This window comes from Bos grunniens, chromosome 10, assembly GCF_055505025.1.
Source record: "Bos grunniens cultivar Pamir isolate PY7600 chromosome 10, Bosgru_T2T1.0, whole genome shotgun sequence".
In the NCBI taxonomy this organism is placed as follows: Eukaryota; Metazoa; Chordata; class Mammalia; order Artiodactyla; family Bovidae; genus Bos; species Bos grunniens.
The window spans coordinates 56,321,108-56,334,149 of NC_141174.1; positions in this window are offsets into that span (position 1 = coordinate 56,321,108).

A 13,042-nucleotide genomic window follows, 5' to 3' on the forward strand; every position below is an offset into this window, starting at 1 on the left:
GTGAGGTCTTTGCCAAAGGTCATTGGATCCATTGGTGACAAACCCAGAGATCCTCTACCTCTCAGTTTGGAGTTTCCTCACTTATGCAGCATTTCTAAACTGTCATTTAACAGAATGCTTGTTCCCTTAACAATGCCCAGGTGTGCCATGAGAGAAGGAATTATTGAAAGTTATATGAATCTTCTTAGTAAAACCAGATGAGGCACTACCTCTTCATTGCAATGAAGTCTGATATAATGGTTTTGTTTTTGTTTATGTCAGTTTGAAGGGCAAGAGGTGGCAATAGGAATTATTTGGTTTTTCAGTTTGATGACTTGCTTTGAGAAAAGGTTCACAGATATTTTCGATAAAAGGATATTGTTTGCTGTTTTGCAATCTCTAAACAGTTCAGAAATCTGCTCTAAACCAGACCATCTCTGAAGGTGATTCATGCCCCAGAGCAGGTCCCCATCTTGATTCAGAGTTGGAGAACACTGACTGTATGGTGCGCACTCTGTTTGCCAGAGGGGCCTGTGTTGATGAAGAATGGGTGGCAGAAAGTCCTGGCCTAAGGAGGAATGGACTCTGATGAGGTTGTGGGGAAGGAATGCCTTCTAAAAGCAGAGGTGGGAGCCTAGATTGACTGCCAGGAGTGTGGTCTGGGAAGCACAGCCCGGGGACACAGAAGCAGGAATCATGCACATCAGAGATCTTTGGGGGCATCAACAAGATGCTTCTTAGTTTCACCCTCCTGCAAGCTCACGCCTCAGGAAGAAAACAAGCAAACAAACAAAAAACAATGGGCTTTTCTCCTGTCCTGGCTAACAGAGGACTTAACCTTGAGTTAACTTTGCCAATCTGACCACAGCTAAGTCCTGCCACAATTCAAAACATTCATAGACAGCAAAACCGGCCAAGACACTGACTACAGTCTTCTAAAGTTTCAGGGTATATAAACAGTTTTCAGAGATTTCTTACTGTGAGCCAGCAGGCCCTCCCTCAAGACATGCTGAATCAGAATTTTTTTTTTTTAATCTGATTCGGAATTGTTGAGGCTGTGTCCTGGTTTTAAAGAAAGCTCCCAGCTGATTCCAATGTACCGTTAGGTTTTAGGACTGCTGGCCTAAGGGATGTCATCTGTACCCTTAATCCTGGCATCCAAAGCCTCTGGGAGCTGGATCGACTCTATACAGGTGGAGCATCATAGTGAGACACACACAAATTGTGCAGTAATTGTCAATTAAAAAAAAAAACACACACACAACCTAAAAGCTGAGAGTTTTATTTTATTCAGGGGACTATAACCTGGGAATCAGCCTCTTGAATAGTGCTGAAGAACTGTTCCAAGAGATAAGGGAGGAGTCAAGATGTACAGGAGTTTTTGCTGAAAAAAAAAAAAAAATAGTCAAGCATCAAAAGATCGCTTATGACAAAAACAGATATCTCAGGTTAATGATTTTAGTGCTTTTCTATTTATGGGAAGATGCAAGAGTCTGGACTCCCTGAAATTATTCCTTTGATACACATAAACAATCTCGGACCAGGATCTTATTTTTCTTTGTCCTGAATTCCCCTCAGGGTGCACCATCGGGGATGGTGGCAGTGGTTGATGGTGGACAACCTTCCTTGTTTACTGGAATGGCAAGCAACATTTTTGTCTAACAGCAGCTATCGTTTACTGGTTGCCTGCCAGGTGCCAAGTGTCGGAACTAAGAGGTTTAAATGAATCACCATTTAATCGCACATTGCCTGTGTTCTTACTGTTTTACAGATAATAAATTGAGATTTAGAAGGGTTAAATAATTTGCCCAGGAACACACAGGCAGTGTAGAAGTGGAATTCAAAACGAGGTCTGTCAAATTCTAAAGTCTGTGCGTTTGACCTTGGGTGACCGACTATCCCAGTTTGTTTGCCCGAGACTGAATGTCTCCATAACACCTAGAACATAATGCATGTTCTATGCTAAAACCAGGAGGATCCTGGGCACCTTGAGACAAGGTGGTCACCCTGTCTCCACTTGGAGATTTCTGCCTGACATGGACGTTCAGTTCCACCACTTGCGACTGTATGATATTAAGGAAGCCTGCCCACCTGCCAGTCTCCCAGTTTCCTCATCTGAAAACAGGAAATCTCACATCAGTCCCAGAAGGTGGCTGTGAGCACTGTATGAGATAGTGCCAGTAACAACATCCGCTGAAGGAAAAGGTGAGCTTCCCCACAGGCCTACCTGGTGGAGTCCTGCTTTGTGTTTGTTTTCTTTCCTTTTTTTTTTAATATATCTTATTTTCAGTTCAGTTCAGTCACTCAGTCGTGTCTGACTCTGCAACACTGTGGACTGCAGCATGCCAGGCCTCCCTGTCCATCACCAACTCCCGGAGCTCGCTCAAACTCATGTCGAACGAGTCAGTGATGCCATCCAACTATCTCATCCTCTGTTGTCCCCTTCTTCTCCTGCCCTCAATCTTTTCTAGCATCAGGGTCTTTTCTAATCAGTTGGTTCTTCGCATCATGTGGCCAAAGTACTGGAGTTTCAGCTTCAGCATCAGTCCTTCCAATGAATATTCAGGACTGATTTCCTTTAGGATTGACTGGTTGAATTTTCTTGCAGTCCAAGAGTCTTCTCCAACACGACAGTTCAAAAGCATCAATTCTTCAGAGTTTAGCTTTCTTTATAGTCCAACTCTCACATACATACCTGACTACTGGAAAAACTATAGCTTTGACTAGGTAGACCTTTGTTGGCAAAGTAATGTCTCTGTTTCTTAATATGCTGTCTAGGTTGGTCATAGCTTTTCTTCTAAGAAGCAAGCATCTTTTAATTTTGTGGCTGCAGTCACCATCTGCAGTGATTTTGGAGCCCAAGAAAATAAAGTCTGTCACTGTTTCCATTGTTTCCCCATCTGTTTGCCATGAAGTGATAGGACCAGATGCCGTTATCTTAGTTTTTTGAATGTTGTGTCTTAAGCTAGCTTTTTCACTCTCCTCTTTCACTTTCATCAAGAGGCTCTTTAGTTCCTCTTCACTTTCTGCCATAAGGGTGGTGTCATCTGCATATCTGAGGTTATTGATATTTCTCCCAGCAATCTTGATTCCAGCTGTGCTTCCTCCAGCCTGGCATTTCACATGATATACTCTGCATATAAGTTAAATAAGCAGGGTGACAATATACAGCATTGACATAGTCCTTTCTCAATTTGAAACCAGTCTGTTGTTCCATGTCTAGTTCTAACTGCTGTTTCTTGACCTGCATACAGATTTCTCAGGAGGCAGGTGAGGTGGTCTGGTATTCCCATCACTTTCAGAATTTTCTACAGTTAGTTGTGAACCACAGAGTCAAAGGCCCTGGCCTACTCAATAAAGCAGAAATAGATGTTTTTCTAGAACTCTCTTGCTTTTTCAATGATCCAGCGGATGTTGGCAATTTGATCTCTGGTTCCTCTGCCTTTAATTACTTTACAGTATTGTGATTGTTTTTGCCATACAGCAACATGAATTGGTCATAGATATACACATGTCCCCTCCCTCCTGTACCCTTCTCCCACTTCCCTCCCCTACCCATCCCTCTAGGTCATCAGAGAGCACCGACTTTGGGTTCCCTGCATCATCTCCTCAAATAATTCTCCATTTCTCTGTTCTCATCTTCTGAAATTCCTATCCAATTGTTATTATCCTAATATAATATTAGGATATAATATTATCCAATATATATTAGTGTCTCTTAGTTAAGCCTATATGTCTCAATCATTCCTTTTCCCTCTGGGGGAGGTCCTCAGTGCTCTCTTTTCTTTTTTTTTCATATAATTTCTTTAAAAAACATTTTTTTGATGTATAGTTCCTTTATAGTGTTGTGTTATTTTCTGCCGTACAGCAAAGTGAATCTACACCCAACTAAACTTGACATTGATTATTGAGTTTATCAGTAACTATATTTTCAATGATAGAATTTATAGCTGTTTTTTCTTTATACCCATCTTTCTCTTGCCTCCTATCTGCCTGCTTTTTGTTTTACAAAAGTCTTGGGTTTTCAAGTTTCTTTCCCTTTGTATCCCTTTTGAAACACTTCTCCTGCTTGGTGACCCTCTTTTCTAACATCCCTTTGCCTCCTAGTTTGGAACTGAGGTTTGCAAATGGCTCTGGAGCTGGAGTTTGCTCTGTTTCACTGTGCATTTTTCCTCCCTCTCTGGTCACCCCCTCTCCCTCTCACTGTCCTGTTGCCTCTGCCCTGACCCAGGGCTCCCAGTTCACAGCCGAGTCTAATATTGGTGTTTCTGGGTTTTCTCTGGGGCTGACTCTGGCAAGGTGCTGGCATTGCCCAGGTCCTGGTTACCCGGCCAGGCCTGCTTCCTCTGCCTCCCTTGGCCCGCAGCTTCAGGGAGGCAGTACCGGCACAGTGTGCTACTTCCCTTCAGCCTCCTTTCACAGGTCTGGGGGCCCTCCCTGGTCACGCACAGGGGGCCTGGCTTTGTCCCTCCCTGACGCAGAGTACTTTTACTCCCCATTTCTCAAAAGGAGCGGGAATGGCCTCTTTCCCCCTCCTGCTCCCAGCCGCAGAGCTCCGTGCCCCAGCTCATTTATCCCGCCTCGCAGGTTTGTGTCCTCTGCGTTTTTTTCTTATTGAAACATAGTTGATTTACAACATTGTGTTGCTTTTAGGTGTACAGCAAAGTGATTCAGTTATATGTAAAGTGTTGGTCACTCAGTCACGTCTGACTCTTTGTGGCCCCATGGCCCACCAGGCTCCTCTGTACATGGGATTTCCCAGGCAAGAATACTGGAGTGGGTTGCCATTCCCTTCTCCAGGGGATCTTCCCGACCCAGAGATGGAACCCTGGACTCCGGCATTGTAGGCAGATTCTTTACCATCTGAGCCACCAGGGAAGCCTCACATATTCTTTTTCATATTCTTAAAGGTTATTACAAGAATATGGAATGCAGTTCCCTGTGGCCATACAGTAGGCCCTTGTTGTTTACCTATTTTATACATAGCAGTGCATATATATGTGTCCTGTGCTGTTCACTGAACAATGGGATGTTAAATGTTCCTGTGAATTTTGGGGGTTTCCCTTATATCTAGAGTCCCTTGGACTGCAAGGAGATCCAACCAGTCCATCCTAAAGATCAGTCCTGGGTGTTCATTGGAAGGACTGATGTTGAAGCTGAAACTCCAATACTTTGGCCACCTGATGCGAAGAGCTTACTCATTTGAAAAGACCCTGATTCTGGGAAAGATTGAGGGCAGGAGGAGAAGGGGACGACAGAGGATGAGATGGTTGGATGGCATCACTGACTTAATGGACATGGGTTTGGGTAGACTCCGGGAGTTGGTGATGGACAGGGAGGCCTGGCGTGCTGCGGTTCATGGGGTTACAAAGAGTTGGACACGACTGAGCGACTGAACTAAACTGAACTTATATCTAGGCTTTCTTTCCTCAGCATTTGAAAACAGAATTCTGAAAGGGTTGTCCTACAAAGCCATCTTGACTTAGACATTTTCCTGAAATTGTATTTCAAAATTAAATAAAATTAAAACCAAGGAAGATTCAAATCATGTTTCCTCTGGCATTTACTAGCCCTGAACAACTGTGAGAAAGAAAGGGGAAGCCTCATAGTGATGATAGCGCCTTTATCTGGCTTTTCCCAGACCAAAGTCACACTGCAAAGAACCCTGTGCTGGGACCTCATTTTAGAATCCATGTTAACTCAGTGTGAATTATTGAGCTCCTCATCTCTCCCTGTTTGACTGAGTGCCCCCTCCTCCAGTTGTAAAAACTGTGATTCTCTAACCAAAGGACAGTCCCATGACCAGCGTCCCATGACCCTGAAGCAGCGTCCCGAGTGTCCCCTTCTTACCTACCCCCACCCTCAAATGACTGCCCAGCCACCGCCTCCAGGGCTGCTGTTTCAGAAATTACAGCCTTTGACAAAGTTTGTTTGGGGTCACAGAGGGGATTATTGCTCAAATGCTACCTATGCTTTTCATTTTCCTTCTTCCTTTCCCTCTCAGCCAAATCTGAATTCCTAATTAGTGTTTCAGAAAGCTCCAGTTGGGGGTAGGGGGCGGGGGTAAGGAGAAATAAGGGTGACTGTCTCTGCGCCACAGAGGGAGACATCACAGCCAGCAGAAGTTAAGGAACGTGATCAGCCACCCTCCCTTATCCAAGGCAGGACTTGAATGCAGACCCATCTGCTTCTCCACAAGAATACTGATAGCCCTACTATCAGGACCACATACCACTCCCTAGGCAGATGGAGGGTGGTCCACTGAGCAGTTGCCATAGTAACAAAGGTCTCTATAATATCTCTCCATCCCCATGCATGGCTTTTGGAGCAGTTCTTCAGTCAGAGAGCCCAGATGCCCATGGGTACTTACAGCAACTCCAGAGCCCCCACCCCAGGTTTAAGGACAACTTTTCCACAAACACCCTACTAAATATTGCCAGTTGGAACCCTTATTGAAATCCCAAGGTGCAATTTTTGCAGATCAAGTCAGGATCACTTTCTCCACTCACCATCATTTATTACAACTCTCAGGGCAGTGTTATAACCTCAGAGCAAAGCTCCTCTGCCAAGGAAAACAGCTGTCTCCTTTCTGTTGTTTCTTGACTTTGTAATTCCTAGTTTAGGGCAAAACTGTGAACTCGCAGATTTCATCCCAACCACCCCTGCTCTGCTCTGCACCCTTCCCTCTCTCCAGAGGCCCTGGTCCCCCTCACCCCATCCCTCCTTCCCACCCCCTCCTCATTCAAAGCAGCTCACACCGGAGAGGCAGAGACTGGAATGGCAACAAAAACGGGACTTTTCCCCAGGGGATTTCCATATTGAGGTGTGTGCAGTCTTTAACCATACGTGCACACACACACACACACACACACACACAGGTTTGTTGTTTTATGATTAGATCATGAACACATGTCCATCACAGAAAATTTGAAAGGTATAAAAAATATGAAGAAGAAAGTCAAAACCCATAATCCAACCACCCAGACAAACCTCCATTAACTCTTCAATATATTTCCTTCCAGTTCTTTGTCTTAATATGTATGTGTATATGCATGCATGGATGTATCATACATGTGTATGATACACATACATTCTAGGGTCTGGTTCAAGGTTATCGTGTTTCATTACTGTGCCTGCCAATTCTTCCCTAATACCACAGTGCTTACATTATTATAAGGTTCTTCCCTGATAGCTCAGTTGGGAAAGAATCCACCTTCAATGCAGGAGACCCCAGTTCAATTTCTGGATCAGGAAGATCCACTGGAGAAGGGATAGGCTACCCACTCCAGTATTCTTGTGGAGAAAGCAATGGCACCCCACTCCAGTACTCTTGCCTGGAAAATCCCATGGATATAGGAGCCTGGTAGGCTGAAGTCCATGGGGTCGCTAAGAGTCGGACACGACTGAGCGACTTCATTTTGACTTTTCACTTTCATGCATTGGAGAAGGAAATGGCAAGCCACTCCAGTGTTCTTGCCTGGAGAATCCCAGGGACAGGGAATCCTGGTGGGCTGCCGTCTATGGGGTCGCACAGAGTCGGACACGACTGAAGCAACTTAACAGCAGCCAGTATTCTTGGGCTTCTCTGGTAGCTCAGCTGGTAAAGAATCCACCTGTAGTTCAGGAGACCTGGGTCCAGTCCCTGGATTGGGAAGATCTCCTGGAGAAGGAAAAGGCTACCCACTCCAGAATTCTGTCCTGGAGAGTTCCATGGACTATCCCATGGGGTCACAAAGAGTCGGACATGACTGAGCAAGTTTCACTCACTAAATTATCGTTATTCTATAAGAGACTTTAATCCTTGATGGCTTGAATTCTCCATCATCACTTTTATTTCAACCTTTAAAAAATTATTCTCAGGACTTCCCTGGCAGTCCAGTGATTAAGACTCCATGCTTCCAATGCAAAGGGTGCAACTTCAATCCTTGGACAGGAAATGAATCCATATGCCACGCAGTGTAGCCAAAAGATGTTTTTTTAAATAGATTTAAAAATTTATTCTCAACCCTTTTTCTTTATAAGTTTCAGATTCATTGTGATAAACAAATAAGCCATAGTTTCTTGGACTGCAAGTTTATTGCACTTATAAATTGATTGGGTAAAATCGGCATTTTTACAATATTCAGATTTTCCGTAAATATTGTATGGCTATCTATTTAGTCAGATCTTTTAAATATCTTTCAATAAAGTGAAAAGGTTTCCTTCAGATGGGTCCTACATATTCTTTTTGAGGTTTATTTTTTTAATATTTTAAAGTTTTTGTTGGAAGCATCTATTTTCTCTGCTGTTAAGTCGCTTCAGTCGTGTCCGACTCTTTGTGACACCATAGACGGCAGCCCACCAGGATTCCCTGTCCCTGGGATTCTCCAGGCAAGAACACTGGAGTGGGTTGCCATTTCCTTCTCCAATGCATGAAAGTGAAAAGTCAAAGTGAAGTTGCTCAGTCGTGCCCGACTCTTAGCAACCCCATGGACTGGAGCCTACCAGGTTCCTATATCCATGGGATTTTCCAGGCAAGAGTACTGGAGTGGGATTTTCCAGGCAAGAGTACTGGAGTGTGGTGCCATTGCCTTCTCCTAATTTGAATTGATTTGGAAAATTTATCCTGCATCTCTTACTCTCTCAATGATTCTAATGCTTTATCAGTTGATTCCCTTTTTTTCCTAGGAAGACAACTATACCATCTGCAAATAATGATAATTTTATCTTCTCCTCCATATGTATAATTTTGTTTTGTGAATCATTGTATAGCTTAAAAAACCATGTTTAATAATATCAGGAAAATCAATAATATTTCTTAATTTACTATGGATTATTTCTATCCCATTAAGAAACTATTTTTCTAATCTGGGTCTTTAGTCTTTTAAATAAAGATGGGATATAGAAACTTCTCAGATATATGTTCATTATCTGTTGAGATTATCATATTTTAAAATTTTACCTCTTAATATTAGGAATTACCTTTAATTTCCTAATATTAAATATCTTTATATCTCTAGAATCATATCACTAGTTTTTCCTGGAGAAATTTTTGAATTTAATTTAATTCATTGATGTTCTGTCTAGAATTTTTTATAGCTGCCTTTTGTACAAGTGAGCTTAGCTTATAGCAGCATGTCCCAAAATCTGTTCTGTGGAACACTATTGCTATGAATTGTGCTACAGGAAAGGGAAGAGACCAGAAGTTCTGTGCTAGAACTAATTTGGAAAATATTACATATGCCTCTTGGAGATTCACAAGGTATAGTCCCATTTTAGAGATTCTGAGACAAGCTGCAATTAAAAAAAGAAAAAAGAGGGAAACTAGGGTTTAAACATGTATAACCCAGTATTTCCCAAACTGATTGACCATAGGAGTCCCTATTTGACATAATTCGTTTTTTTTTTAATATTTATTTATTTATTTTTATTTATTTATTCGGCTGTGCTGGGTCTTAGTTATGCAGTATCTTCAGTTGTGGCATGCAAAGTCTTAGTTGCAGCACGTGGGATCTAGTTCCCTGACCAGGAATTGAACCTGGGTCCTCTGCATTGGGAGCACAGAGCCTTAGACACTGGACCACCAGGGAGGTCCCCACAATTCCTATTAGCATCTTATAGAGCTCATGTCTGAGGAATGCACTTTGGAACTGTCTTTGTCAGTGTTGACACTGGTTTTGCTGGAAAGCCTATTTCATCAAAAGTTCTCATCAAAGGCTTATAATCAGTTAAACTCTGTTGCTGTTACCCTACACAATAAGACACTTACTGTTTCTTCCAGTTAAAGCTGATGCCTTTCAGTTTCATGATTCTGAGATATTGTCTCATTCCACTGGGTCCCTTTGGGATCTCAAGAGTGCAGAAAACTGTGAACCTTCAGATGGATCCAGTTCAGGGTTGTCTTCTGTTAACTTTTCCACCATGCTTAACTGGCTCTTCTTTAATCTTCTCATAAGTTCTTGGGGCTTCATCGCCTTGGCCCTCCACCAATGATGTCTTCCTTCCAAAGCAGCCAGACTGTTCAAGAGACCTTATGTGGAGGAGAAGTCACCTGCTTCTCCATCCCTTGCCTGCATCCTAAAGCCATCTGCCCCCACTCACCATTCCCTTTGCTCGCTCTTCTCCCAACTCCCTTTGCTCTCTCTTCTCCCAACTCCAAAATCCCACTTTTTCTATAAATCCCCAAGAGTTACTCAAGACTGAAAAACACATAGTCTTAGTTGCTAAAAATTTCCCAGAAGCAAAACCCTTCTAGGAACTGTGCAAGATTGATTAATTCACCGTATGGCCTCTGCCCTTCAGGAGCTCGAATTCTCTTGCCTGGAATGAAAAATACATCATTGCAGTGAACCTTTTGCCCAGAGCCTGGCAGAGGAAGAGCTCAAGAGCCACTGACTAACATCAATGCTGAATATAGAGTGATATGTGCCTTATAGAATTCTGTGTACAGTGTGTGGTTAATATTCTGAAGAATTCACAGAACAGTGATATTTGAAAAGGTTTATAAAGGATGAATAGCTCATTTGTTAGAGCCAGGGGGCAGTGAAACAATTTGCATTTGAATCAGGCTTTCCCAAGCTCTTTCCTATACCAACCCCACTCAATATTCACAACACAGTGAGGTAAACTTCGTTGTTGCTAAACCCATTTTTCTGTTGAAGAAGTTAAGGATCATTTGCAGCAATGAGCTTCCCCAACTCAAAAGATTTCAGGAAAACAGGGTTTGAAGCAAACTCTGATACCAAACAGCCATTCTTTTTTTTTTCCAACATTTATTTGGCTGTGTCAGATATTGACACAGCGTGCGTGATCTTTTTGTTGTGACGTGTGGGATCTTTCCTTGCATTGCCCGGGCTTCTCTAGTTGTGGAGTGTGGGCTCTGGAGCGTGAGGGCTCAGCAGTTGTGGCACTTGGGCTTAGTTGCCTCACAGTATGCAGGATCTTAGTTCCCCAACCAGGGATCAAACCTGAGTCCTCTGCATTAGAGGTCAGAGTCTTAACGACTGGACCACCAGGGAAACCCCCTAAAAAGCTATCCGTAAGAGATGCTGAGGTCCCAAGAAAACAAGGCAGGAGTGGTCTCTACCTCACAGAGCTCACAGGCTAGAGTCACAGAACTTTAGGGATGTAAATTCTCCCCATGTGGAGGGATTTTTAAAAAACAAACTGCTTTTTCCCACAGACTGAAGCTGGGCCCACATTTAGCCTAGGAATAAATGATGCAGCAGCCTGCCTGTGAGGCCTACAAACACCCTCAGGGTGGTGGTGAGGGCAGGGCCAACCCTGGCTTACATTTGAACCCCCTAGGGAGCCATAAAGAATACTGATGACCACTGAAGTCAGAATCTGGGTTTTGATGGGAAGAGGCTGTCTTGGGTACATGTCCCACTTCATTCTGATGTGCAGCCAAAGTTGTAAACCAGTGTTCTGCTGGAAAGATTGGGGCAGTATAGGGACACAGCTGTGAAGTTCTAACTCTGCTTCTTCACTTCTTCTTCCCCTGCTTCCTTCCTATATCCCTGCAACTCTCTTCTCCAGGTCCCCTTCTGAGCGCCCACATCTGCTCCATCCCAGATGCCTAACACAGGGGCTGAGGTGTACACCTGGCTTCATCACCACCAAGGGCTTCCCTCTCAGATCTAAAGATACATTTTGAAGGGGCCTCCTCAGGGAGGGCTGAATGGTCATAGTGGTGACAAATAAGGCACAGAGACAGCTGAGGTGCCATGAGGAGTCTAGTCAATTTATTCTGTTTAGTCACATCCCAGAGGCAGCTGTCTGCTGCATTGAATTATAGGATGGGGCCTGGTGTACAGCCGTAGGCCAGCTCTCACTGGTGAGACCACCTTCCCTCTCCCCACCCCAGCCCCAGAGATCTCAGGGGAGTTAGGAGAGACTTATCTCCTGCTTCTTGCCTATGACCGGAGTAGCCCCAGGTACATGGCCCAACAGAGGGAGCCAGCCCTGCTGGGGAGCTCATTCGCCCTCCACATCCTCTCTGTCTCTCACCTCCACTCAGGCATTCTCTCCACAACCCAGAGAAGGAAGAGAGGGCCCACAGTCTCTGCCCAGACAATGGAGTTGTGGGCTTTCGTGGAGCTGAGATTACCCTGTCCCAATCTCAATACTTTCCTAAGTCGGATGTGATTCCCTCCAGCTAGCAGCAGCTGGAACACATTCTAGAATTCATCTGGATTCACCAGGGGACATGAGAGGAGGTGGGCAGGAATACTGTCCTAAGGTCCAGAGCAGTGAAGTCCAACCACTGACCAAGCCTGTGAGAGTGAGGTGTCATGGCAATAGAAGCCAGCTTTAGCCTGACATCCTATTGGTTATCTGATTTACATATTTTCATGAATAATTTATTGCACTAAATTCCTGTGGCCTTAAGTCAATTGTGTAATAAGAAAGGGACCCATAGCTGGGTCTGTGGCTGCAGAGCATTAGATGGTAGACTCCCATTCATCAGTTGGATGGAGGTTGGTTTCCATGCTGAAGTCTGCCTATTGGGCCTCCTTGGCTTGGTTTCTTTTTTTTTTTTTTTTTTTTTTGAGAAAAGACAATCTCTTTATTTTTTTTTTTTTTTGATTTTTCACTTACAATTAGTGATTTTTTTTTCTTTTTTTTAATTTCAGATATACACATGCTCCCCATCCTGAACCCTCCTCCCTCCCCACTCCCCATACCATCCCCCTGGGCCTTCCCAGCGCACCAGCCCCAAGCATCCAGCATCGTGCACTGAACCTGGACTGGCATCTCGTTTCATACATGACATTTCACATGTTTCAATGCCATTCTCCCAAATCTTCCCACCCTCTCCCACAGAGTCCATAAGACTGTTCTATACATCAGTGTCTCTTTTGCTGTCTCGTATACAGGGTTATCGTTACCATCTTTCTAAATTCCATATATATGCGTTAGTATACTGTATTTATGTTTTTCCTTCTGGCTTACTTCACTCTGTATAATAGGCTCCAGTTTCATCCACCTCATTAGAACTGATTCAAATGTATTCTTTTTAATGGCTGAGTAATACTCCATTGTGTATATGTACCACAGCTTTCTTATCCATTCATCTGCTGAT